The sequence below is a fragment of the Xenopus laevis genome, chromosome 3S (genome assembly GCF_017654675.1).
Source record: "Xenopus laevis strain J_2021 chromosome 3S, Xenopus_laevis_v10.1, whole genome shotgun sequence".
NCBI lineage: Eukaryota > Metazoa > Chordata > Amphibia > Anura > Pipidae > Xenopus > Xenopus laevis.
The window spans coordinates 98,862,762-98,889,894 of record NC_054376.1 but is presented as its reverse complement, the minus strand read 5'-3'; the positions used below and the strand labels follow the sequence as shown (position 1 = coordinate 98,889,894).

At 37.8% G+C, this 27,133-nt stretch overlaps 1 long non-coding RNA gene across 2 annotated transcripts in view; it reads right to left on the bottom strand.

Annotated features, from left to right (window-relative positions):
- The window catches only part of LOC108713216, a 34,091-nt gene extending 8,521 nt beyond the window's left edge, over window positions 1–25,570 (bottom strand). Inside the window, exon 1 of one of the 2 annotated variants that reach the window (XR_005966688.1) lies at window positions 25,389–25,570. This is a non-coding gene — a long non-coding RNA (uncharacterized LOC108713216). The remainder of the gene's footprint in view (window positions 1–25,388) is intronic. The other variant, XR_001935131.2, reaches the window with a different exon arrangement.
- Window positions 25,571–27,133: the final 1,563 nt, after the last annotated feature.

The window sequence follows — 27,133 nt, the reverse complement described above, 5'->3', positions numbered from 1 at the left end:
GATAGACTGTAGCACTACTTCTCACTCTAACGCCAGGCGAATTGTCACTCTGGCGAAAGGACGTAACTACGCAAATTCACTAAGATGCGGATTTTACTGAATTTACCTCTTGCTCCAGACTTGTCTTCACCACCTCAGACCAGGCGAAGTCTCCAAAAAACACTGGCGATTTTTACTTTTTACAGGGTGATAGGCTGAAAAAGATTGTAAATTTTTTGGGTTCCCTCTTTCCCCCTACATTTCCTAACATATGGCACCTAAACTATACACAGGGCTCATGTGTAGGGCAATATAACAACTTTATTTTATTTTATTAAGGTTTCCCAGGCTTGTGTAGTGTAATGTATTTGCTGCAACACATACGTCCATTGTACTTTAACTTCACGCCGTATGCTAATTAGGCATCGCTAGCGCAACTTCGAACTGCTTATGGTATTATCGCTGGCGCAACTTCGCAAGCGTTCGGAACCCTGGATGCAACTTCTGGTTTTCGTGAATTAGCGTTGTCCTGGCGAATCTACTCCTGGTGAAGTATTGCGATGTTAGCAAAGCTGTTGCTGGCACAATTTCAGAGGTAAGTAAATTTGCCCCAAAGAGCGATTCATTTTCCGAAGTCGCCTGAAGTTTCCTCGTGAGGCAACTTTGGGTGTCTTCAGAAAATGAATCGATCGTACCGGTGATTTACATTCTAGCCAGCGGGAAGGCAGTTTGGGGAGATTAGTCGCTCCAAAGAAGAGGAGATTTGGCACTGGGTGATTAATCTCCCCGAATCTGACTGTGTGCCTCTACCCTTACTGTGTTTTTAGTAACTGAATAAGAACCCTTGTGGTGGCATGTCACCTGCATTAGAGCTACTATGACCCACTATTACCTGTGCAGTAAGTGACATAAATGGTTCCCTCCTGTTACTGTATGGGATGGATTTGAGCCAGAAAGTGTGCCCTATGTGTGCAGAGGCAGGTACTAGCATTTTCTCCAAGATTTCAAAAAGAACTGGCAAATCATTTTCTTTACTTGTAAACACCTCAGAAATCCATACATTCTAATATTATTCAAAATCTGTCAAAATGTCCTGGGCATGACAGCATAAAAATGTGTGCAGTCTGCAGCATCCTTAAGCGTTGATTGGTAATAAGCTGTGCAGCATCAAGTACACGTGAATATTTTGCGGGCTGATTTCGCCTACTTTATATACAAACATGTCCTAATCAGGGCAAGCACGGGGAAAAGATGATATCAAGCAGAATGGGATAAATGTGTGCCAAGTGATTTTCTTTGCTGACAAAATAACGACATAATAATAATGAGATGACGAATAACTGATTGTAGCCCAGTGTCTGCTAAAGTGACCAGCAACACGCCGCTTATCAGAAAAGCTATTAAATTCATTTTCAGCATTTTCTGTCCAGAGCAGCATATTCAATTACTCCTTGTTATAAATGATTAAAGGAAAAATATGCTTGGATAATTCAACAGGACATTGATTTTCATTGTTCCTTTGTACAAGAGACTAGTGCCTTAGTTGTTTGCATCTCGGCTCTGATGCAGGGGGTCATTTATCAACACTGGGCATATTTGCCCATGGGCAGTAACCCGTGGCAACCAATCAAATTGCTGCATTCATTATTCTACTTGCAGCTGGCTTCAAAAAGCTAATCACTGATTGGTTGCTATAGGTAACTGCCCATGGGCAAATTTGCCCAGGTTTGATAAATGAGCGCTAGTATCGCCACCGTGTGTGCCCATTTTGTAACTGTCCCTAAGATTCTCTGCTAATGGCACTTTATATTAATATGGGGGAAGAGGGCTCCTGTATTATTAAGATATACAGATTCTGCATAAAACCCTACTTTTAAAAGTATCTTGTCCTTCTTCCCCTCGCAGGGCCCATCTATAAACCATTGAAGTAGCAACTTTTCTACTGCATAGCATAGAGGTTTTGTCTCTTTAAGTGAACTTTTAATATGTTATAGATGGCTAATTCTAAGCAACTTTGCAAATAGCCTTCATTTTTTTCATTCTTCTTCTGACTCTTTCCAGCTTTCAAATGACCCCACTAAATCCCATCTAAAAACAAATGGGCTACAAAGGTGTAGTTATTGCTACTATTAGTTATCTTTGTATTCAGGGCCTCTCCTATTCATATTCCATTCTCTAATTCATATCAGTGCATGGTTGCTAGGGTAATTTGGCTCCTAGCAACCAGGTTGCTGAAATTGCAATCTGTAGAGCTGCTGAATAAAAATTCAAATAACTTAAAAACCACAAATAACAAAAAAAGGAAAACCAAATGGAAATTGGCTCAGAATATTGCTCTGTACATCATACTAACAGGGGCATCAAGGGTCAAATTTCGAATTGAAAAAACTTCGAAATTTAAATTCAAAAAGACCAACTGAAATTAAGTCAAAGTTTTTGTGGGTCGAATAGGTCCCTATTTTGCCGAATTTGAATCGTATGAAAGTTTTCCCCCAAAAAAACTTAGATTTTTCAAAGTCCACAATTAACTCGGAATAGGTTCTTGAGGTCCCCCATAGGCTAAAACAGCAATTCGGCAGGTTTTAGATGACCAATGGTCGAATTTCCTAAGAGACAGTATATGATAAATTTCGATATTCTAATTTTTGATCTTTTTTCAAATTCTAATCGAATTTGGACTATTCCCTAGTCAAAGTACGCAAAAACTAGTTATGATTCGAATTTTTTTCATTTGAAAATTCACCTCGACCTTTGATAAATCTGCCCCTTAATGTAAGAGTGAATGTGAACATCTCCTTATAAAGACATTAAAAAGTTCAATGGAAGAAGGGTGAAATCGGTGAAATCAGTGTCAGAAATTTTACTGAAACCGAATCTATGACTAAAAACTCATTTGTTTTCTATTCGATATCTACAGGTCGGAAAATTTCACCAAATTTAGTTTTTTTCCTCTCTAATTTTGCCGGCAACAGTTACGCAACCTCACATAAGGGAAATCACAGTTTGCTACACATTTCTTCACATGTTAATAAAAATAGATGTCAAAGATGTTTAAAAAAAAAGAGTACAAGGTGCAAAAAGGAGTTGAAATTTAAATGTTTTAGAACTGACTAGCAAAATACAATATAAGATATCTTGGCTAATCTGGACTTCTGCTGTTAATTCTGTATAGAGGAATCTCTGCCAGTTGAGACATATCAGAGCTGACTCTGTATAGCTGGTTGCAGTGTAAAGTGCTGCCATAGCTGTACGTTCCATGTGCCCAGGCAAAGCAGTTACACAGAGGCATTAACCCTTTAAATGCCATGGAGCATAGAACTAACATGAAATGACAAGTAGGGATGCACCGAATCCAGGATTCGGTTCGGGATTCGGCCAGGATTCAGCCTTTTTCAGCAGGATTCGGATTCTGCCGATTCCTTGTGCCTGGCCGAACCGAATCAGAATTTGCATATGTAAATTAGGAGCAGGTAGGTAATTATGTGAATTTTCATCACAAAAGAAGAATTTTTCCACTTTTTCTGTCCCTGCCCCTAATTTGCTTATGCAAATTTGTATTCGGTTCGCTATTCGGCCAAATCTTTCACCAAGGATTCGGCTGAATCCCAAATAGTGGATTCGGTGCATCCCTAAATACTAGCATGACAGTGCTGTAGATTGTACTATTCTGGAGGTGCCAGACACAAAGGGTTAAAAAATAAAATGCTTGCATTTACCTGGCAGCTAAATAAATATAATCTAGTCGTCTTCTGTAAATACCAGCCCTTACCCCCTTATTAAAGCATAGGTGGGTTGTGCAGGAACATGGGAAGCTTTTGACGTCACGCAGTAAACTACAGCGTCCAATCAGCGACTGCTTTATGTTTATCTAGAGCAGTTAATGAGACATCTGATTTGGGATGCTGCTGCCCACCTTTGTCCATGTTACTACCTGAAATAACCCTGCTTTCAAAAGCAAGTTTTAGTTTACACAATGAAAGGGCTATTCTGTTTGTGTAGCTGCTCAGTGTGAAATTACCTTTAACGGCATTGTTACTAGATCTACGGACATTTCATGGGTATGCACATTTAGTTAAAAAAAAGACTAAACTTACTTTTGATGCCCCAGAAGGTGCTTGAATGATATTGTCTAAAGGGAAATTGCACTTTAATATCAGGAGTGTGTTTGTTTGGGAAGCTCGGCGTGGGCAAAGGAAAATCCCATCCAGATCCCAGTTCCAATATCCATAAAGTGGATTAACCTCCCCAGTAATAAGTCACGCCATCTCTATCTGTCTGTGTCTGTGCCGTTACAATTCAATTGTGTACACTTTTTTTTTTTTTGCAAAGCCGTATTCCTGTATTGTATCTGAAAGGCAGAGAGTGAGCAAGAGATCTTCATTATTTCTCATTGAGATGCCAGAAGGGCTGTGTGACATTTCTGTGGTTCGGCCCCTTTCTCCTGGGACTGATGACTCAGTAGAGCTGCGCTAAGTTTCTGCATATCCAATATTCCCTACACCTCCCCTTGCCTCTCCCAACAGCTATTTATTATTTTTATTGCAATGATTTAACCCTAATCTTGGGCTCCCAAGGGGCTGTATAAGTGCTTTTTCAAGAAGTTGCATATTGCATTCACAGTGCAAGAGTTAAATTAGCTCAAAATTCTGACGTTTGTCAAAACGAAATGACACACACTCAATCATTTTCATACTATCAGCAAAAAACATAATTTCTAATCATGAACTCAGAAGGCAGCCTCCTGTATTTGCATGCTCTTATCTTCTTCAAATATAGCCACTCCGTTGCTTTAATTATGGTGTATAGCCCCAAAATGGACAAAGATTTCACCATAATTACATAAAAGTGATTGTAGATTCATACATTCTGGATCTGTGTTTGCTGTGTGTGTGTGTGATGCACATCTACTCTATACACACACACACAAAACCCATGTTCCCGTCTGTACAGCAGAATAAGTGCATATTGATCTGGAAAACACAATAATAAATATGCCAGATCTATTGTCGACATAGCACACACATACATATGCTGCCCTTTATTCATTCTGCTACTTTTCACTGGGGATATAAACATGAACCAGAATTGTCCATTGCCATGGTTACACGAATTGAGAAATGTAGAATAAAGCACTGGGAAAAAAAAGGTTATTGAATCTTATGTAGAAAAGCAGATAATGACAAACAAATAAGTGAGGTGCATTTGTGCTACGTGATAGTATCTGGTTGCTAAGTACCCCCAAATTCTCCTTTGCTAATAATGATTTTGCTTTTTATACAAACCTGCAACGATAGCGACAGAAAGAAAATGTATTTATCCTTCAGTCAGATGCAGACTTGCTTGGCATAAAAAATTCCCTCAACTGCCTGATGCACTAAACCCTTTTCTTGGGACATTCAAGCCCTTTTTCAATAGTCTGGGACTCCTGTATCCAAGTAGTCATGCCACTCCTTCTATGATGGCAGCCACAGTCACCATGACACTGTGTGTCCCTTTGGTTGTTGTATCTGTTCTTAGTTTTCTTTCTTTCTTTCTTTCTTTCTTTTTTTTTTTTTTTTTAAGGTTGAAATATTTCATTTGGTTTTCTTAAAAGAAAAGAAAGAAAGAAAAAGCCCATTGTCTTGGGAATGTCAGATTACCAACCAACCCTACAAACATTTTACAATTGAAGGAACTGAAATATTTGACTTCTGGTATTGGAGTCACAGAACTCAAAGTAAGGAGACCATATAAGTCTAAATGACTCTTTGGAATTATTTCCTTTTGTTTTCACTCATAAAGCTTCCTGCCAACTAAGCTGGTTCATGTAAGCAATTGTGTCTATCAAAGAGGGGGACTCTTTTTGTAGCCAATAATTAAATAAAGCCTTTCTGGAGGCAGCCAAAAATAAAGTCGTCAATATTTTATTTTCTTGGGACTTAAATTCTATATTAAAAACTGAAGAGAGCCTACTATCATCTAGAAGCAACAAAGCAAAACCTGGAGATAATTTAATTTTTATTTTCAGATTAATGTTCAGAAAACTAGTGACTTCCCTGCAAAATACACTGATATTTGGACAAGTCCATAGAAGAGTGAAAAAGGGACACATTACACTCATCACACTTGGGACAATATGATACAGGGCTAGAAAAGGTACCTTTAGAAAATTAATGGGTGCTGGTCTGACCCATAATCATTCCAGACTTTTTTAGATAGAGAGTTAATAGAAATCAAAGAAGGAATCTCCAAAAACTGTCCCAAATCTTCAGCTAGCCTATGATCTGACAAATAATGTTTCTATTACTACGTAACAAAGAAAGACCACATTGACACGCTAAGTAATAATATCTTTCAGATTCAAGAAGTCCACAGTCTTTTTTGAGTCTTGACCAAGATAACAGAGTCTCATTGGGTGGATCTAATACATCTTTTACTAAGACATAAATAATTTTTTCTTCAAAGAAAATAAAAAGGAAAAAAAATCTGAGGGTTTAAGTAAGAGTTTGGCCGTATAAGGAGTTTCCGTATAACTATAGCTATGTCGAGAATAAAAGTTTCCACACAAAAATAGAGTCCTGAAAAAGGGGATTCTTCTTAAAATCACTAGGAATACTACCACATTTACTATGCAAAACAGATATACAGTAATATCAAAGTGAGGTTCATGAAAAATTTCAATTTCAGGATTTGTAAATTTATTACCTTGAGAGATCCACTCAATGAGATATCTGGTAAGGGCTGATAGATTGAAAGCTCTGAAATTGGGGAGATTTAAACCTCCAAGTTTAACTGGAGCTCTTAACTTATGGAGAGCAATCTCTGCTTTTTTCCCATTCCATATAAACTTGATAAGAGCAGAATCAAGTTTCTTGATATCAGAATGTTTTAGAAGCATAGGGAGATTAATTAATGGGTATGTCAGCTTGGGGAATATCAAAGATTTAAAAAATATCACTCGTCCGATTAAGTGGAGCATTTTTCACACATGGAGGAAACCTTATGACAAGCTGAAGTTATATTTAATGAATATAAATTATTTAAGTCTGAAGGAATTATTAATCCTAAATATTTTGTCTGATTTTTGGGGTATTTCAGGTGACATTTTTTAAGTATAGAGTTTGAAAAAGAACCATATATATTCATCACTTCAGATTTATCTACATTAACCTTATAGCCAGAAAAAGACTGGAAATCTTGAAGCAAGTCAAAAAAACAATCTTGAATGAAGACTCTGGGTTTCTTAAAATCAGCAACAAATCATCTGTGAAGGCTAAAACCTTGAATTGTCTATTATTGATGGTAATTCCCTTAATCAATTTAGACAAATAAAGGAAACAAATGAATGGTTCTAGTGCAATATTAAATAAAAGGGGCGATAAAGGACAGCCTTGTCTCGTACCCTTAAATATTTCAAAGGGTGATGACTTAGCTCCCCCCAAGATTGTTTTGGGACTTTTATAGAGGCATTCGATATATCGGTAAAATGGGCCTGTGATACCAAATTTTTGAAGGCACATGAATAGATGTTTCCATGTTATATTATCTAATGCCGTCTCAGCATCAATATTAAGAACAGAACTGGGATTTTTTTGGCGAAAAATAAAATATGGATCAAAGCCCTAATATTTTTAACTCCTGATCTATTTTTAATAAAGCCATTTTGGGTTTCTGAAATTATGGAGGGAAGAATTAAAGAGAGCCTATCAGCAAGAGCCTTAGATAATATCTTGATATCTTGATTTAATAAAGAAATTGGTCTATAGGAAGAGGGAAGGGATACGTCTTTGTCCTTTTTCTAGATGGCTCGAATAAATTTGTTAGAAAAGGTTAGATCTTGTCCTTCATTATTTAATAAAAAGATGAAGTTAGGCCATCAGGCCTTATAATATTTCTTTTTGTTTTTTGTAACACCTATACAGCACTTTTATCCACCCATCTGAAAGTTGGTTATATGCTGAAAAATGTAGGCCAGCAACACTGCTATGGAAAATTGACAGACATCTGGGCCCTCTATACTCATGAGACTCCTGCAGCTCCTCTATCGTCACATCCCTGTACATCATCAAATCCTACAGAAGGGCTATGTCACACAGGCAGTCTGATGTCTGCTACTAGTAGGTAGGAGAACACCTGTAGGTTGTTAGAGCCGCTAATAACTCTTTGCTGGTGATAGTTTCTGGAAAACTATCAGGGGTCATGGGCTATTGCTTTACTATTAATTCTAGCTTTCAGAGAACCAGAATATAAACACAAAAATAGTTCATAGCAAAACATATCACAATAATAGATTGTGAGGGTGTGAGTGACAAAGGGATAAGTGTTAGAGCCACAGTTTAACTGAGGGACAGAGAGTGGGAAGTAAGTATGACTAAGCTATAACTCATATGGTAAATATTTATATATACATATAAATGTGATGGAGGAGTTTAAAAAAACATGCCTCTGTATGTGGCATAGGGGAATGAATGTGTCACCCAAATGCTCTGGATAGATGCAGAATGAGCTACAATGTCAGTGACTGACAATAAAATTACAGCTGCCATCGAACCCCAGGAAATTTCTGGCTGCCTACACAATTCACAGAAAAAGAATAATGTTAAACTCTTTACCTCCTACTAGTTGCTAAGAGTGGCAAATCGGAGCAGGGAATTAATATTTGGGCAGAAGAGAGTGGAAGTGGGGCAGTTTGTGACATGAAGAAATAGTGGCATCAGGGGCTAGAGTGATAAAACAGGTAAAACAGTTTAGAGGGCAATGTGTTCATAACTGCTGTAATATGTATATTACATAATATGTGTGTAATATGTTAAGCGCCACCAGTGTTAAATTAAAGCACTAAAGGTGGCCATACACGCAAAGATCCATTAGTTTGGGGAGGTCACCAAACGAGTGGGGTTCACCTTGACATGGTATGGTGCATACACCAACATTTTAGAAATAAAAAGAGGGACAAAAAAAGCACGTAGCGCAGCAAATTTTTTTGACAACGCCCTTTCTGTGGCCACACCCCCTAATTACCATGTTCATTTTACAAAATTTGGCAGGTTATGAAAGTTGAAAATAATTCTCTTTATCTAAACAGTTTTTTTGTGTCACAAAATTGTTGCAAAGTATCTTATTTGCACCTGTGGTTGTTCTGTGCTCTCTGCTAAAAGCCAATTAAGTGAGAAACTTTGTTTCTTTTTCTGGCTGTTCAGTGCAGAGAAAATAGGGACTTTTCAGTACAAATGAGGGACTGCAGGTTGAGCTATCAAAAGAGGGACTGTCCCTCCGAAAAAAGGGACAGTTGGGAGGTATGTATGGTGGCTTATCAATTTTATGATCAAAGTTTTGCAAAATACATGCATTAGCTTAGATACTAAATTACTTGAGAAACAGGGGATCAGGGAATGTGCTTTGATCCATATTTTATTTTTTTGTTTGTTTGGAGGTTGTTATTCTTCAGACCCTCCAAAGAACTGTCATGTAAGATAGCAGCTTTAATTCCCCTTCCTACAGATCAAGTGATAATATTGCTGCTGCCCATAGAAGGAGAACAGGAAGTTCCAGCCAAACACAGACATCACAAATAGAGGGACAGAGCATGTAGAAGCAAAAGGAACCTTACACACAATTTAATGGCACTAATGTATCCTTTGTATTTAACTCCATGCATAATGCTAATTTCGGTTGTATTTCAGAAAAAAAAGTGAATCTCCTATTTCACAGTTTCATGCAACAGTGAGTATGGATTATCAAGAATGCTTAGGACCTGGGGCTTTCTGGATAGCGAATCTTTCTGTAATTTGGATCTTCATACCTTATGTCTACTTAAACATTACATAAACCCAATATTCTGGTTTTGCTTCCAATAAAGATTAATTATATCTTAGTTTGGATCAAGTACAAGGTACTGTTTTATTAATACAGAGAAAAAAGAAATTATTTTAAAATTTTTTGGATTATTTGGATAAAATGGAGTCTATGGGAGACGGCCTTTCAGTAAATTGGAGTTTTCTGGATAACAGGTTTCCGGATTCTGGATCCCATACCTGTATTGTAGAGTGACACATGGTCTGTATTTGATTTGCTCTTTATTAATGAATTTCACCCTGAGTTTAAATTCAACTTGAGGGTATATGGAGAGCTGAGTGGTAGTAACAAATACTGCAAATATGGAGAAGGAATTCGCCCTGGCTCATTGATGACTTCTGCTCTGGAATTTATCACATGTGGTAGGTAAAGGGTAATAGAAGAAGTTTGGCAGTGATCAAACAGAAGCAAGGCCGTGTGAGAGAAAGAAGGCAATGACAAGGCAAGACGTGAGCAAATACAAGAGAATAAGTTCATTGTAATTCCAACAAGTTGAATATGGGAGACACAGCTACATGATGAAGCAAAGGAATGACTGAATTTCATTAATCACCCATCTGTTTATAACCAAAGTTCATGTCAGGGTCCTGCTTTGCTGTTGGTGGAATTTCTAAAAGTATGTGGGTGAAAGGCAAGACAAGATCACAATACATAATAATACACAATATAGTGTATAATCCTGTAGACGCTAAATGATATAAGGGCGCAGCTATTTTAGCAAGCCTAAATGCTAGGATTATTGTTGGATTTTTTTCAGATACTCCCTGAACTAGGGTGGCCTTTTCATGGAGAGACAATTTCTTAAAATATAAAAAGATTTAAATAGCTATTTTGAATTTTTGCCATGGGAAAAAGAATGCAGGAAATTATATGTGTACAGGTGTACAAGAAATATTACATATCTGATTGCTGTTCTCTGTGATCTTGATCCATCTGCTGTCATTGACGTGCAGGGAATTGTAGTTAAACAACAGTGCCTTGTGTTCAACATAACTGCTCTAGACTATGAGGATCATGCTGCTCTCGGGCTCAGCCATCCAGATACATGGTGGGTGCTAGGTATCATCAACCACAACAGGTGATTTTGTGATGGCATATTAATGCCTTTAAGAGTAGATTGGATGATTTCTTGAACAAGCATAACAAGCCATGGCTATTATGGTCCTAAGATCAACAGTTATTTAGTATAGATATTGGTATATATAGCTATAGATGTGCATCTATAGATAGGTATGTATAAGGGTGCATACTGTATGTGGCACTGGGGTCATTTGAAAGGGTTACACTTGATGGATTTTGGTCTTTTTTCAGCCGAACTTAACTATAGTAGCAGTGGGATAATAGTCTCTGGGAAGGGAGTGTGACTGTGGGATAGCAGGTATAGTAGGGAGAGATGGTACCTATAGTAGCAGTGGGGATAATAGTCTCTTGGAATTGACTGTAGCTGTGGGATAGCAGGTATAGTAGGGAGAGATGGTGCCTATAGTAACAGTTGGATAATAGTCTCTGGGAAGGGAGTGTGACTGTGGGATAGCAGGTATAGTAGGGAGAGATGGTGCCTATAGTAGCAGTGGGGATAATAGTCAGTCTCTCTCTCTGTTTCTCTATACACATACAGTATATATACACAAATGATCACAGTCAATTTGTTTGCATATACTTAGAGATTGTTCACCTTTCAACACTTTTGCAGTTCAGTTGGTTTCAAACAGTTCACCAAGAATAAAGACTATTTAATTACTTTCCATTTTCTATTTGTGATCGCTTTTCTAATATTGAAGTTTTATATCTTTTATATCTTACTAAAGCTGCTCTGGTGGTGGGTTGGGGTGCCGACTGCAACTGTTCTAAATTGATTTTGAAATACTTGATTTAGTTGATTCCTTTTTATATCTAAAATGTAAGCAAATTGTAACAGTTAAGAATCTGCACCTGGATCACTGAACTGCCAGAAAGTCCTAGCATTCTGGATAAAAGATGCCAATGCCTAAATAGCCACACCTTGTTATAGGCTGATCAGAAGGTACTTTTATGGTGAAACCTGTTGCTGACATTAAGGGGTAAAAGTGAGGTTAGATACATATCTAGCCACATGCATTGTCTGGGGTATTTTGAATGGAATTTGTGCCCATCCTAAACAGGCCCAGATTTATGGAAAGGCCACCAAGGCCTGGGCCTAGGGCAGCAGGATTTTAGGGGGTGGCATGTTGCCCAACCACATCCACATTGGTTCAGAAACACTAGGAATGCCCATAACTAGCAATAATTATTTTAAACGTCCTGAGCACCAATACTCATTGCTACGAAAATTTGTGAAAATAAAGGGGAGGGGATGGGGCGACAAACAACAGCAGTCCTACGGGCCCCCTGATATGTAAATCCAGCCCTAAAAATGTGTGATTTTTCAATAATGTTATGACCCTGCGCAGAACATCAGAATCCATCTGGCCATTCCTGAGATGTGTCCTAATGTAAACAATTACACTGAGAGTTCGAATGGAATTTCAGAAAGGGGTTAAAACTGTTGATGATGTTTTGATGCATTGAGTGCATTTTCCTGGAAAAACTAGCCTATATGTCAGTCAGATTACAGTATTGCAAACTGGTTCATTTGACAAGGCTCTATTGAGTAGCTGCTGGCAAATGCTCCATACAGTGTAGATGCGACATAAATAGCAACCAACCACCATCTTGGCGGTGCACAACTTATTGTACAATGAAGCGCGCTGTGAGAATCAAGGACAGTAACAAAAATAAGGAGTAATATAATGTCACACAAATACAATAGGGGAAAAGTATAATTTTCACTTAATAGCAAAGCTGTGCGAAAAGAGGTAAAACCCAAGACAGGTGATGACAGGCCCGGATTTGTGGAAAGGCCACCAAGGCCCAGGCCTAGGGCAGCAGAATTTTATGGTGGCGGCATGCTGCACAACCACACCCAAACTGGTTCAGAAACACTGGGGATACACAGGAGATATAATTGTTTTTAAAATTTCCCTTGCACCAAACCCCAATCACTCGGGTCCTGATGATGAAAATTTGTGCGAATAAAGAGGAGGGGATGTGGGCGACGAATGGCAGTGGGCCTTGGCGCAACCATTATGTAAATCCAGCCCTGGGTAATGAAGAAAATTACTCATTTTATAGTCCAAATCCCTTAAACTGTAATATCATTCACATTGGTCCTGTCTTTGTGCCTGGGTGTGTGTTTAATTGTGAGTGCTTCCCAGGGCCGGATTTACATAGTGGGTACCCCTAGTCCCGCTGATGTTCATCGCCCCCTGTCTCTTCACTTTTATTTGTGCAAGTTTTCATCATCGGGATTGGAGAATTGGGATTGGCGCATGGGTCATTCAAAAAACGATTTTATCTCTTGCGCATCCCCAGTGTTTCTGAAGCAATGTGGGTGTGGTTGGGCAGCATGCTTCCACAAACATGAAGTACATGTATGTACATGTATAAAGAGTGAAAAACACATGCATCTTCCCTGCAAGGATTTTCTAATATCTTACTATTCTCTAATTATTGATATTATCCTATATGACCAGTGGCGTAACTAGATACAGTATTACTGGGGCCCAAAGCAAATTATTTTTCAGGCCCCCAAAATGTTTAGAGGTTGACTTTTTTCTCTAATATTTATTGAAATTGTATATGAATTAGGGCCTAATGGGGCCCCTATACCTCCTGGGCCCCCCTGCAGCCGCAGGGTCTGCTTCCTCTATAGTTACGCCCCTGTATATGACTTCCTACAAGTACATTCGAGAGATCAATTTATAAACCCCACTAGCCACAAAGCAACACAAGCCTGGCATTCCATGGCTTACACTTGTATTTGCTGTAGGCTTCAACCTTGTCATCGCTGTTAATACTGTCATTATATACGTTCTTTGAACTTTTAGAGCTGCCCTTTCTTGAGTGAGCTATACATTTTGCATTAAGCACATCTTCACAATTTTTGTAGAAATAATTTACCGTACCTGTATTCTAAGAGGCCCATTTATTAACATTTCTATTTTAGTGGGTTTAGACACCTCTCTAGAAACGCACTCTCTAAAACCACAAATAGCTGTGATTTAATAAATGATATGAATATAAAAAGTGCGACTAGAATAAAACGCTAAATGATACACTAAAAAACGTTAGTTTTGCAGACAATTACTAGTAGGAAAAAAATCAGAAAACCTCCAAAAGTCCCAATTGATTAAAGATGGCCCAATAGGATCAGTGTAGCTCCTACTGACTTCTATAGGACCTTGACTGCTTTTTGGTGGTTTTTGCACTTAATAAATATCAAATTTTTCGGGTTTTACAGAAATATAAAAAAAAAATACTTTTCCATATGTAAGGGTTTACCTGGGAGTATTTTAATGCACATGATATAGATGGTCACCATGGCAACTGGCAGTCTTGCCTGCTACCTTGGGAGAATAACCTTGACTGCATTAATGCGAAAATCATTCCCCCGTTAAATGTTAGAGCGTGTAAGTACTTAATTTGTATGCTACCACCATGCCAATTTAATGTGTTATCATCAAGATACTTCAGAATTAGAGGTCAAAAAAGTTTTTTCTGAGGTGGAAACACTTCTTGTTTCAGCTATGTAGCTTGCAGTGTGTGCTCCACAAAAAAAGGGGCCAAAACGTTGGTGAAAATAATGCAGACAGCCTGTACTATACCTTTTGGTTCTTAACACCCTCAGAATGTACAGTAGCTTAAGAACTATATATGATGTGCGGCTTGGGTTTGCACACGACCAGAACCCTTCCTCCTTCCACACGCCTGAGCCTGACTTCCAGGTTCCTTTTATAGACCTGCCCCGCCGATGATGTTACAAAAGGGGGTGAGCAGGGCGAGCAGGCGCGTGGCTATAAAAGTGGAAGCCAGCAGCGGGAAGAGCAGGAAGAAGATCTCGCACCCGCAAATGGGGGTGCAAGGTCAGCCCAAACCCAAACTTTATTTGGTTGAGTAGCTTCTTCGTGTAATGCAATAATATATTTCTTGGCATAGTTAGAGTCAAAATGTAAGTGTCTGGTTATATGAATGACTAGATTAGAGCAAATATGCCTTTAGAGAATGGTTAACTTCCAAACCATTCAATGGACCTGACTCTAAAAGAAAACATCTCTGGAAGAGCACTGTAGATGGAGTGTGTATTCTCCCTCTAGAAAATTTAGCTTGATTAGGATCAGAAAATAATGAGCAGGTAAACACAAATAAATGTGCTGAAAGGATAAAGGCTTTGGAGGAGGTAGGGAGAGAACAACAATTTGTGTAAATTCACTATTTACTCAGATTTGTTTCTCCACCAGAGGGCTGCCTATAACTGAGAGGACCTGCCGGTACATATCCCTAGAGGTTAATCAAGTACATATTGTATCACCTAGAGGATACTCTTGGCCATAATGAGAATAAGGGCTCATGTATATCTGCAAGACAGGAATTCTGTAGCTTTTAATTAACAATGCGCTTTCCCAAGAAGCAGCACACGGGGTCACTGAGTATATGGGGAAGTCCCGCGTCACTGGAGTGGAGTGGAAAATGTCATAGGTTCAAAAATTGTACAATCTGTGATCAGTGGTGCAATATTCCTCACATGTATACTTTGATCTTTTGTTTCTGTTTGCATAGTAAGAACATATATTGTATTTGCACATATCCATACAAAGTGATATTCAAGCCATCTGGCAAGCAGTCCCTAAAGGCATATGAATACCTATTTCCTCCTACTCTTTAACTAATAACACAGAGGTCGTAAACAGGGGGACTGCTCGTGGCAATAATCTATGTGCTTTCCTGGAAGAAATAAAACGTAAAATTGAGCTTTATATATATTTCTCACAGTAGTACCATAACCCTCACCTGTAATAAAAGGTACAAAGTTTGCCCAGTTGCATGCAGTAATGTATAGCGACCAATAAGCTGGTTTTAATCAGGTGACCAATAAATGCTTCCTGCTGATTGGTTGCTATTGGTGACTAGACCTGTAAAAAATGAATTACATAACTTCATCTGGTCTAACTTCATAACTTTCATCAGGGCCAGAGATAATTATAGGCAGAAGAGGCATGTGGCTTAGGTGCATCAGTGGTGGGGGAGACATTATGGACAGAACGGTGGGGATTGCAGGCAAACAGATTTGGCCCATTTCTGCCTGTTATAGAGACTTATCAACAGGTCTTTGAAGAGCAGACTGATTAATAAAAGGATGATGTTTTTCCTTGGCCTGATCTAAAAAAAATTTTTTTTGCTGTAGCTCGAGATTTATCAATTTTCTTGTGTTTCGGGTTTTTTTTTACCCATATCTCAGGACTTCAGAGGTGAGGGGGATCCATTTAAACTGATGGTGAACATCAGAATGTATTTTATGAAATAGTTCTAGTATTTTGAAAAAGTAATTTTTGTAATCACTGTAGCTATACCCTAGGTTTACTTAGGGTATAGGGTATATATATATATATATATATAATATATATATATATATATATATATATATATATATATATATATATATATATATAATATATATATATAATATATATATATAAATAGGCCTCTATTTGAGTTACTTACCCTGGTGCTATGCTATGTGCCGAATAAAAATTTTTTTTCTCGTCTACATGTTTATTGAATTAATTGAATTAATTGAAACCTGATAACATCTCTGTTATATATATAATTTTTAAACAAACAAGCTGAAATGCCGCTCCTCACCTTTTATTGGGTGCACGTGGGCAAGGCTTAATTTACATACTAAACAAGTAAGCCCCAGCACTCTCAATATATAACCCCCTGAAAAAATATTCTTGCACAACTGAACTGTAACTTTCTTAAAAAAGACACTTTTAGTTACAAAGTTTGTACAAAGCATGCAAAACCTAACACACTTCCTTGACTGGGCGCGTCAGCTTATGAATGCTTTGTACAAACTTTGTAACTAAAAGTGTCTTTTTTAAGAAAGTTACAGTTCAGTTGTGCAAGAATATTTTTTCAGGGGATTAAATATTGAGAGTGCTGGGGCTACCTTGTTTTATTTTATATATATAAATATATACACACACACACACACACACAAACACACACAACATTAAGGTGTATACTTAAGGTGTAATACTTTTTAAGAAAAAACTTTCCCAAGCTCTCTACGTATGCAGGAGGATCCTCTAATATGAATTCTTCCTGCTCTGTGCACACACAGATCCCTATTCATTAATGGAGACATTAAACACACTTGTTCCTATCCCATCTGAATCTGATGTTTGATGTTTATTGGTGAATCATCTTGCATCTGAAATTAAGCTTGAAATTCCCACTTTGGGGAGCTACAGTGTGCAAATGATTGAGTTTTATGACGCATTTATTTTTCTTTATGAATGTCTTTACACGCATTAAAAAGAGTAGGTGTACAGAGAAATTGAAAAGGATTAGAAAAGCAATCTATTTATTTATGGACTAAAAGCTATGAAGAAAGACTTGACAGTATTTATAAAAGGTACATATCTCTGAGGCTGAAATAAATCAAGTTCAGTCATTCAAAACACTCCAGAGGAAATGGACCAGTTACATAATGCCATGTAAGCCACCCCTAAATACCCGGTCAATGGCGCGAAATCTAAATTCCCTCCCACTCTGACGTGTTTCCCTTAGTTTATTTAGATTCAATGCATCCTCATAGTTAACACTGTAACATGCATCAAATAAAAACATTTCAAAGTCGTTCCTTTATCAGTATAATTATCTGCTAGTTTGTCCGAAAATTGCAACAAAAGTATCTTTCATCGTTGAACCAATAACCTATTACTTTGCATCCAGGTCACACATCTATTAACCCCATCACATATTTGTAAACCAATTCGCATCTATTTTAATTCCACATCTGTATCCAGTATATTGAAAGTTTCTAAACAGTCATAAAGATAGCTGTGCAATACCGTGATGTCGGCATTCACGCAACAGAACCTCTAATCAAGTGACACTCTCAATTACAATATAATGTTTTTGGGCATTTATATATTCTGTTTATGTAGCTACTGTTTCTCAATGTCCAGAGTATCCATATCAAAACTGTACAAAACTTAGCATCAAACAACAATATTTGCAGGTGTACAGCATGCCTAAAAGATAAGGAAACCTGAATTCACTGGGGGGCGAGGACATTTTTATTAGGAAAGAAGGACCAGCCATGGCATAAACACATAGTGACTGAATTAATTGGGGTTCCTAATGTACTGATTTATTGTCTAGTCCTCCATAATCACCCATCCCTTTAGACCTCACTCTACTACATCTATTTCTCCTTGTAATTTTTATGTAACTACTACAGCTGACTCATCTGATACCCCATGTAATGACCAAAGAGAGAAGAGATAACAATAGTTGTGACCCAGCATCTACCTGTGAACTATAGTCTCCAGCAGACGGGTTGTTAGAGTGGGTCGTTAGCATTGTATTCCATGGGTTGTTAGAATGCACACAATTATCACACATGGGGCAAATTCACTAAGCACCGAAGCGACGAACGCTAGCGTTAATTCGCTAGCGTTTGGCATAGTTTCGCTAGTGTTACTTCCCTTATGCCTGGCGAAGTTTCGCTAGCGACGTAACTACGCAAATTCACTAACGCGCGCAGTGTACTGAACGTTTCCTTTTACGCTAGACTTCCTTCGCCACCTCAGACCAGGCGAAGTGCAATACAGTAGATAGGGATTGCTTCAAAAAAAGCCAAAATTTTTTCTAAGTCCCAAAAAACACTGGCGTGTTTTCTACATTATGGGTGATAGGCTGAAAAAGATCGAAATTTTTTTGGGGCTCCCCTCCTTCCCCCCTACATTTCCTGACTCATGGCAACTTACCTAGACAATGGGCACATTTGTAGGGCAAAATAAAAATTTTATTTGATGTTTTGAAGGTTTTCTAGCCATTTGTAGTGCTGATAGGTATTCCTCCATTGAAATTTGAATTTGGCGCCGTATGCAAATTAGCCTTCGCTAGCGTAACTTCGCTTCACTTAGTGAATCAACGCTAGCGCAACTTCGCAACCTTATGCTACCCCTGAGCGCAACTTCGGATTTTAGTGAATTTGCGAAGCGCTGGCGAAACTACGCCTGGCGGAGTGCGGCGAAGTTACGCCTGGCACAACTACGAATCTTAGTGAATTTGCCCCAATTGTTTCAGAAAAAAGTATTTGAACTTTCTCCTAGAAAAGTTCCTGCAATGAGGAATCCATGTACTGATGTAACTAGTTCTATTTTTTTTTTTGACAAACAACAGAAGTCCTATCTTGTTTTATGGCAGATATTTTAGACATACTAACCCACAGGACACTCAGGATCAAATATCTTTATCTGAATAGCTTAATGATATTTTCTACATTGCTTAATTGAATGCCTGTGGCTGTTTTACAAATCAAAGATAAGAGGGAGGGATAAGGAGGCTTAAAGGAACAGTTCAGTGTAAAAATAAAAACTGGGTAAATAGATAGGCTGTGCAAAATAAAAAATGTTTCTAATATAGTTAGTTAGCCAAAAATGTAATGTACAGTATAAAGGCCAGAGTGACTGGATGTGTAACATAACAGAACACTACTTCCTGCTTTTCAGCTCTCTAACTCTGAGTTAGTCAGCAACTTGAAGGGGGGGGAGGTCACATGGGACATAACTGTTCAGTGAGTTTACAATTGATCATTAGCATGCAGCTCAGATTCAAAAGCAACGATTATAACCCATGTGGCCCCCCTCAAGTCACTGATTGGTTACTGACTGGTAACCAATCAGTGGAAACCAAGAGAGCTGAAAAGCAGGAAGTAGTGTTCTGGCTATTATGTAAGACATCCGCTCATTCCAGTATTTAAATATTACATTTCTGGCTAACTAACTATATTGAATTTTTTTTTATTTTGCACAGCCTATCTATTTATCCAGTTTTTATCTTTGCACTGAACAATTCCTTTAAGCTGGCCATGCATTTTAAGATTGGCTTTGTATGGTTGAGCGTCTCTATCCCCAAATATGCCCATAATAAGGAGGCTGATATCAGGTTCATCCCATTGCTTCTGTGTGTAGATGAACCGCACCTCTCACCCTTCCCATGGTGTTTCCTGCCCTGGTGGTGCAGATCTTTCTAGATGGTCGGCACTTGTCAGTACAATGTAGAATGTTTAAGAGAATTGCACCATGTATGTTGCAAGTGGGGAGCTTACCCCTTTTATTTAAAGTGACCACCTGTGCATCAACGTTTCTGGGGGTATTAACCTCCTGACGAAGGGAGGGTTAATCCCCCCAAAACGGTGATGCACAGGTGGTCACTTTAAATAAAAGGGGTAAGCTCCCCACCTGCAACATACATGGTGCAATTCTCTTAAACATTCTTCATCCCATTGCTTGACAGCTGGTACAAATGATCTGATCACAACAACAATAGGACATGCATTAATAGAACGTGCTTAACAAGACAGAAAATAACAAAACATTGTTTGGCACATGCAGCATATTTCCCGACAGTATGTGTGATTTTAATGGAAACTGCAGTGTAAGATTATCATTATAGCAAATGTATATATATATATATATATATATATATATATATATATATATATATATATATATATATATATATATATATATATATATATATATATATATATATATATATATATTCTGATACCAGAAAGCACTCACGGCACAAGTGTTTATAAAACAATATATATATATATATATATATATATTGTTTTTGAGCACTTCTCTGCAGAATATTCCACATAGGGGACGGGGTCTCAAGTTGTGCTTGGGGGCTTAACCTGTTACCTACAAACGTATCCTTCGATCCAGGTGAATTTGAGCATTATTCTAAATAGAACTAGTCCTATAAGTGTATTCTGCCTAGTCATTCTGCGGTGCACATTCTAGAGATAATTTTAGATGAAGTTCTAATAAAAATTGTGATGGAAAATGACATATTCGGTTTTGTTTCTTTTCGGCGTTCTAAATTTGTTTGGCTAAAGAGAGCAGACATTAAGGAAAGTGGAACAGGTAATTGCAATGACTTGTTCATAGTGATACACAAATGTTTCCATTGTGCATTTTAAGGAAGTAGACGCGTACACAATTAACCAAGAACCAGTGCATAAAAAAAGCTACTTTCACTTCCTCTCAGAGCCTGACTTCTGACTGCTGCAATCAATTATACCTTACATTAGTGAATTCTCAGTTTGAGACATAATGCATTTCCTTCTAATGAGAAGAGTGGAAATAGCATGAAATAACATTTTATAACTGCGTACTTTTATAATATAAAGTGAGGTCTGAATTCATAATACAATAAAGTGTGCGCTAGTTCCAATAATGGAGCTTACAGTGTTCTTGTGTAGTTCATTGGCAATCACTCAGAATTACGTTTTCCGTGATAAAATTCGGAATAGATTGAATTAGTGGGGAATGGCTCACTGAGCCTTAATTTGTACTGATTTCAGGTGTTTTCACAAAGTGAATTTAATTGAAAAGCAGAGTTTTCACTTCAGAGGCATTTCTGGCAAATAGCAAGTAAAATACTGTAAAGTAGGTCACTTATTGTTTGGTCACCTTGACTGACTCGCCAAAGGTCTGGTTGTAACTTGTGTCTGCAAATAATTCTTTGGGTCAGGCTTGTAACACTGACTATTGAATTTGATTGCGCATTGAACATAACAAAAGGAAGCTTGGTCTTAGTTCATTGCTAACCTAATTGGTTTTTGGTCTCTGTGTAAATGATCTAGTGCAGCAGTCATCAGACTCTTCACACCAAGATCCCGCATGCTTAGACCTAATCCTTTAAAACATAACAAACAAAACTATAATTAGGAATGCAGCCGTCCTAAAAATTACCGTTAAATAAACATTTATAAGGCCTTCACAGAAACAGTCACAAACAGAAGTGATGGGATAGTCTTTATAGAGAATTACCTGCAGCAGCAGCTAATAACATGAGTATCCTATTGGGTGATATCTATCTTCTTTCAGGGATACATTAACATTTAGAGAAATAAAGAAGCAATAGACAGAAGTTATAGTCACCTGTATGCTATACGTGACAAACTACCGTATATACTCGAGTATAAGCCGTCCTGAGTATAAGCTGAGGTACCTAATTTTACCTCCAAAAACTGGGAAAGCTTATTGACTCGAGTATAAGCCTAGGGTGAGAAATGCAGCAGCTTCTGGTAAGTTTCAATCAAAAAATTGAGGGTTTCTGCTCCCATTGGAGGTGCCAGCGTCTCGTTTTTGGATGCCAGGGAATATTCTTGGAGACTATTCTTAGACGCTGGCGACTATTCTTGGACACCGGCGACTGTTTTTGCGCTTGACCCGAGTATAAGCCGAGGTAGAGTTTTTCAGCATATTTTGGGGGCTGAAAAACTCGGCTTATACTCGAGTATATACAGTAGTTCAATTTACTTCACCAATTCTATATCACCCCAGTGCAATTAAAGGCCATGGGATGCAATCCGACTGCAAGATGTCATAGGTGAGGGGCAGAAAGAGCAAACTTCTTACACATGGCTTGTTCGTGTCCACAGGTGTCCAAGTTTTGGACCGAAGTTAGCAGATAAATTGGATTTCCCTAAAATGCTGACCCCACGGGTGTGCATATTAGGATTATTAATCATGCCAGAGTCAGATACCGAACACTGCTATACTATGCCTAGAAAGCTATTGCTATGGCATGGATGGGTCCCCAACCACCAACAGTGCAAAACTGGATAACATTGGTAAATCAGAATCTGCCTCTCATCAAACTCACCTTACTAGCCAGAGGCGCACTGAAAAGATTTGAAAAAACATGGCTGGGGGGTCAGGGCTCCCTAACATGGAAAGAAACATTTATAATATAAAAGTCAAAAATGTATTAATCTCACGTAGAACATGCTGTTACTGTTCAAGGTCGATGATAGGTACTTGGGAGGTAACATCCACATCTAGACGTATGAATGTTTGAACTATACTTTAGATGTTGAGTGTATCACCTAAATTACCAAACGAACCTTTAAGTAAATATTTTGCTCAAAGCTCTGTAATAGTAACTCAACTGCATTTATGTTTTGTTTTATGTGATATAAAACAATAAAAATGTTATCTATAAAAAAAAAACCCATAAAGGGGCATTTTTATCAAGGGTTGAATTTCGAGGGTTAAAAAACCCTCGAATTCGACCCTTGAAGTAAAATCCTTCGAATTCGAAGGATTTACTGCAAATACTTTGATCGAATAAAAATCAAAGGATTTTTATTCGACCACAAAAAACTTAGAGAAGTGCTGGGGAAGGTCCCCATAGGCTAAAATTGAACCTCGGTAGGTTTAAAGTGGCGAAGTATGAAGTCGAAGTATTTTTTAAAGAGACAGTACTTCCACTATCGAATGGTCGAATAGTCAAACAATTTTTACTTCGAATCATTCGATTCAATCGAATTCGATGGTCGAAGTACCCAAAAAAATACTTCAAAATTCTAATTTTTTTTCAATTCGAATTATTCCCTCGAGTTTAGTAAATCTGCCCCTTAGAGAAATAACTAGAGAGTTACTATGGGCATCTTCGTCTTGTTTAGACAGACTAAATAACAAGAGTTTTCAGGTATGGAATCTATTTTGCGGAGTGATTGGGATTTCTGCATATGGGGTCTTTTCATAATTTGAATCTCAATACATTAAGTCGACTAGAAAACATTATATAAACCGAAAATTCTTGTTTTACCACCAATATAAATGTATGCAGCTTAGTTACCATAACATGCTACTGTTTTACTACTATTAAACAGAAAAAAAGAAATAATTTTAAAAGAATAATGATTCACTTAAAATGGACTCTATGGAAGAAGGATCTCCTGTAATATGAAACTTTCCCGCTATGTGTGACCGCACACTGGCTGATCAGATTCAAATAGCAGAGGCACTGAGCTCTGATCTGCTTCTCTCAGCCAGCAAACATAGCCTATAGTTAAATAGCACCAGTGTAGTTGGCAAGAGAAATCAATCAGTAACTGGCATGGAAAAGTCTAGTACAGGGATTCTTAACCTAAATTATTTAGGGTGAGTCACCACGATCTCCTTCTTATAATAGAAAATTGTTTCTGATTCCCAGACTGAACTTGGGTCACTTGTAGTAGTCAGAAAACGAAAGCAAAGATCTGATCATTTACTCTTGGAAACACCGGTACCATTTAGTATTTAAGTTACTAAAAGCAGCCAACAATGGGCCAGATTCAATTCAGTGAGAAAAAGTTCTCCTGGTTTTTTATGTCATGGACAAGATTCGATTTGAGTAGAAAAAAAAACTTTTCTCCGAATTCAGTTTTTGCCCATAGACTTCAATAGAGTTGCACATGAGATAAACCGTGAAAGTTTTTCTGAATTGAAATGCATCTCAACTTGAATCTCATCCATTAATTTTCAGGTGATAAACCTTTTTCTCACTGAATTGAATCTGGCCCTATGTGTGATATCTTTGCATGTGAAGTCAATAAAAGTAATAGTAAAACATTCAACAGTTTTGCAGTAGGTACAGAACTATACCTATAATACACAACAATACCAGAGAGAAAACGTAGGGATTAAAACTAATACTATATAGACAAAAAGAGTAAATATTGCAGAAGGTTGTAGATATCTGAGATGTGAAAACGTCTAGTGGACCAGTTTGCGATTTGTTTAAGTGTTTTAGACCATTAAAAGCTACGAGACTGAGGGGGTTATTTACTAAAATCTGAAAAATTTGCAATATTTTCTTAAAACCACATTGACCAAACTCCCATCCACATTTTTACCATATTTGTTAATAAATGAACTTGAAAAAATCTGGAAAACACTTGCTAAAATCGGAATCATACGATTTTTTCTGATTTGACATCCGAAAACTCAGATTTTTTTGGATTATTGCCCGAAAACCACGAATCAGCACCAGTCATGATATCTTCTAATTGTAAACTGGACATCTGCCATTGACTGCTACATGACCTCGGCAGGTTTGAGGCGGAGTACTTTTTTATTCTTAATTTTTTTTTAACAAATCATGAAAAATTCTCACCGAAAAAATTGTGTTTTCCCGTTTAAAACTCCAACTGACTTCAATAATTAACAAGCATTGGCAGAAAGATTGGAGATGAACTAAATTAAGTAACTGCGGATTAGCAAGCAGACAATACAAAAAGAATGCAGCAATATTGTAGAAAATAAAACAAATTCACTACTGGAGTCCTAAGATCCTAATTGCCTTAAGTAGCTGCTACTTGTACTTCACTATAAATGCATTGAATATGGGGGCAAGCAGTCCAGAATTGACTATAGAAAATAATAAAATGTATTTATTGCTTGCTACAAGTATCTACTAACTAGATCACTAATAGCCACGAGGGACGAACACTTAAAACAACAAATAGCAAATACATAAAGTAAAAGCTTTATAGTATAACCCTAACACTCAGCTAATCAGGTTCCGTTTAACTGCATTCGCTAGAACCCAATATCATTAGACAAAAATGGAAACAAATGGAAGTCAACATATGACCAAATTGCTTTAGAAACAGAAATACAATAAAATATATTTACTGTACTGCTGTCTGTCGCTTTCCTCTGCCATTTTTTTCATAGAGCTGGTCTTTGTTCCACTCATACAGTTTCAACTTTGGTGTGCAGGGCTCATGGAAACTGTGATATAAGAGAAACGAAACACTTCCTTTGTCACTTGTAACCGCAGCTCAAATAAGAACACAGCACTTGTTTTTTTCAGTGACACAGCTCTGTGGTCATAGATCTGTAGTGGAAAAAGTTTATCTTTAAAAAAAGTTTCTTTAAAAAAAAAAAAAGCTACATTTATTTTTAGGAGCCGGAAACCGAAAGGTTTGAATTTTCCAGTGATTGTGTTCCAATTTAGAACAGATTTGTAGACCATCTATAGGACAGGATGGGTGTTTTGTAAAATAGTAAAGGCAGGCTCCTGATTTCACAACAACTTAAAATAGCGATAATGACTGTGAATAAAAAATACACACCAGGTGAAAAATAATCCCACGCTAGATATTTACCAAGAGTGTTGCAGCTGCGTAGGTTTTCCACATACACTTAAAGGCATTTCAGTAGCGACAAGTGCTGCAGGTTTAAGGCCTCTGTTAACCAGATAATAACCAATAAAGCAGTAAAATAAATATCTTAAAATGTCAAACCTTTTGTGTCACACATGATGGCCATAACAACTTGTCTACTTATCTTCAAAGATTGGGAATTAGTAAAGAATAATACCAGTGAGCCATGTCTACTGCCAGGGATTATTTTCTACTGCTTAATAACAGCAGCAGTGCCCCACCACATATTACAGAAAACTGCCACCTAGTTTATATTTTATGCATAGCTCTAAGTGTCATCAGGCTCACATACAGTTATTGAAAAGAGCAATACTTGCCAAAAAAGTATCACAGCCTGTATGTGCAGATAGGAATAGGTACTCACAGGAGCTGATTAAATGAATAGACTATCATCTTATTTTCATATGCATGTTGACCTGTCATGGAGCAGCATTGTGAGCCTTGTATTTCCCAGGTGCTACCTCCTTCAAAGAGATTAACACACCATAGATGGAGAAATTGGTGAATATATTCATATATCTATGTGCAGGCTGCAGATGATCACAAATGAAGCAACTAGATGATGTGTACATATGGCAGGTAAAACTATTTCCGTCATCTAGTCAGTTTAAACAGCCAGTATAATGCAGGTCTGGACTGGGAGTCAAAATAGGCCCTGGCAATCCAATACAGAGACGCCCAATCAGCTCCTCACCAGCCCACTTAATAGTGACTTTCCATGGCATCTTATGGCAGCCCCTCTTGCATTTGCCAGAACTCACAGATTGCCAGTCCGGGCCTGGTGTAATGCCATAATCATTTTGGGATGAGGAAGCCCTTACAACTCAAGGAGAAGATAAAAAAGGAGTTTGAGCTGAAGACAGCAGAATGGCAGAAAGAGGATCTGTAATATTGACCAGCATGTTTGGCACACCTTCAGGGCCTAGCCTCTTTGTGCAATTAGCTGACTAAATATGCTGATAATTAAAAGTCCGCAATCAACAATGTTAATCAGGCATCTCACACTAAATTCACCAAAATAGAAACACAAATGTGACTATACTGTGCTTTATGAATACTCTTAGAAAACATAGTTTAAGATCAGAAATGCTCCTCCACCCCACAGCAGCTGCTTATTATACAGGGGATTTATAGTGTGTAACAGGGAAAATAGGGGGCATGGGTGACAACAAGAAATAGGTAAAGCTAGGAGACAGTGTCGAACTGGCCTTC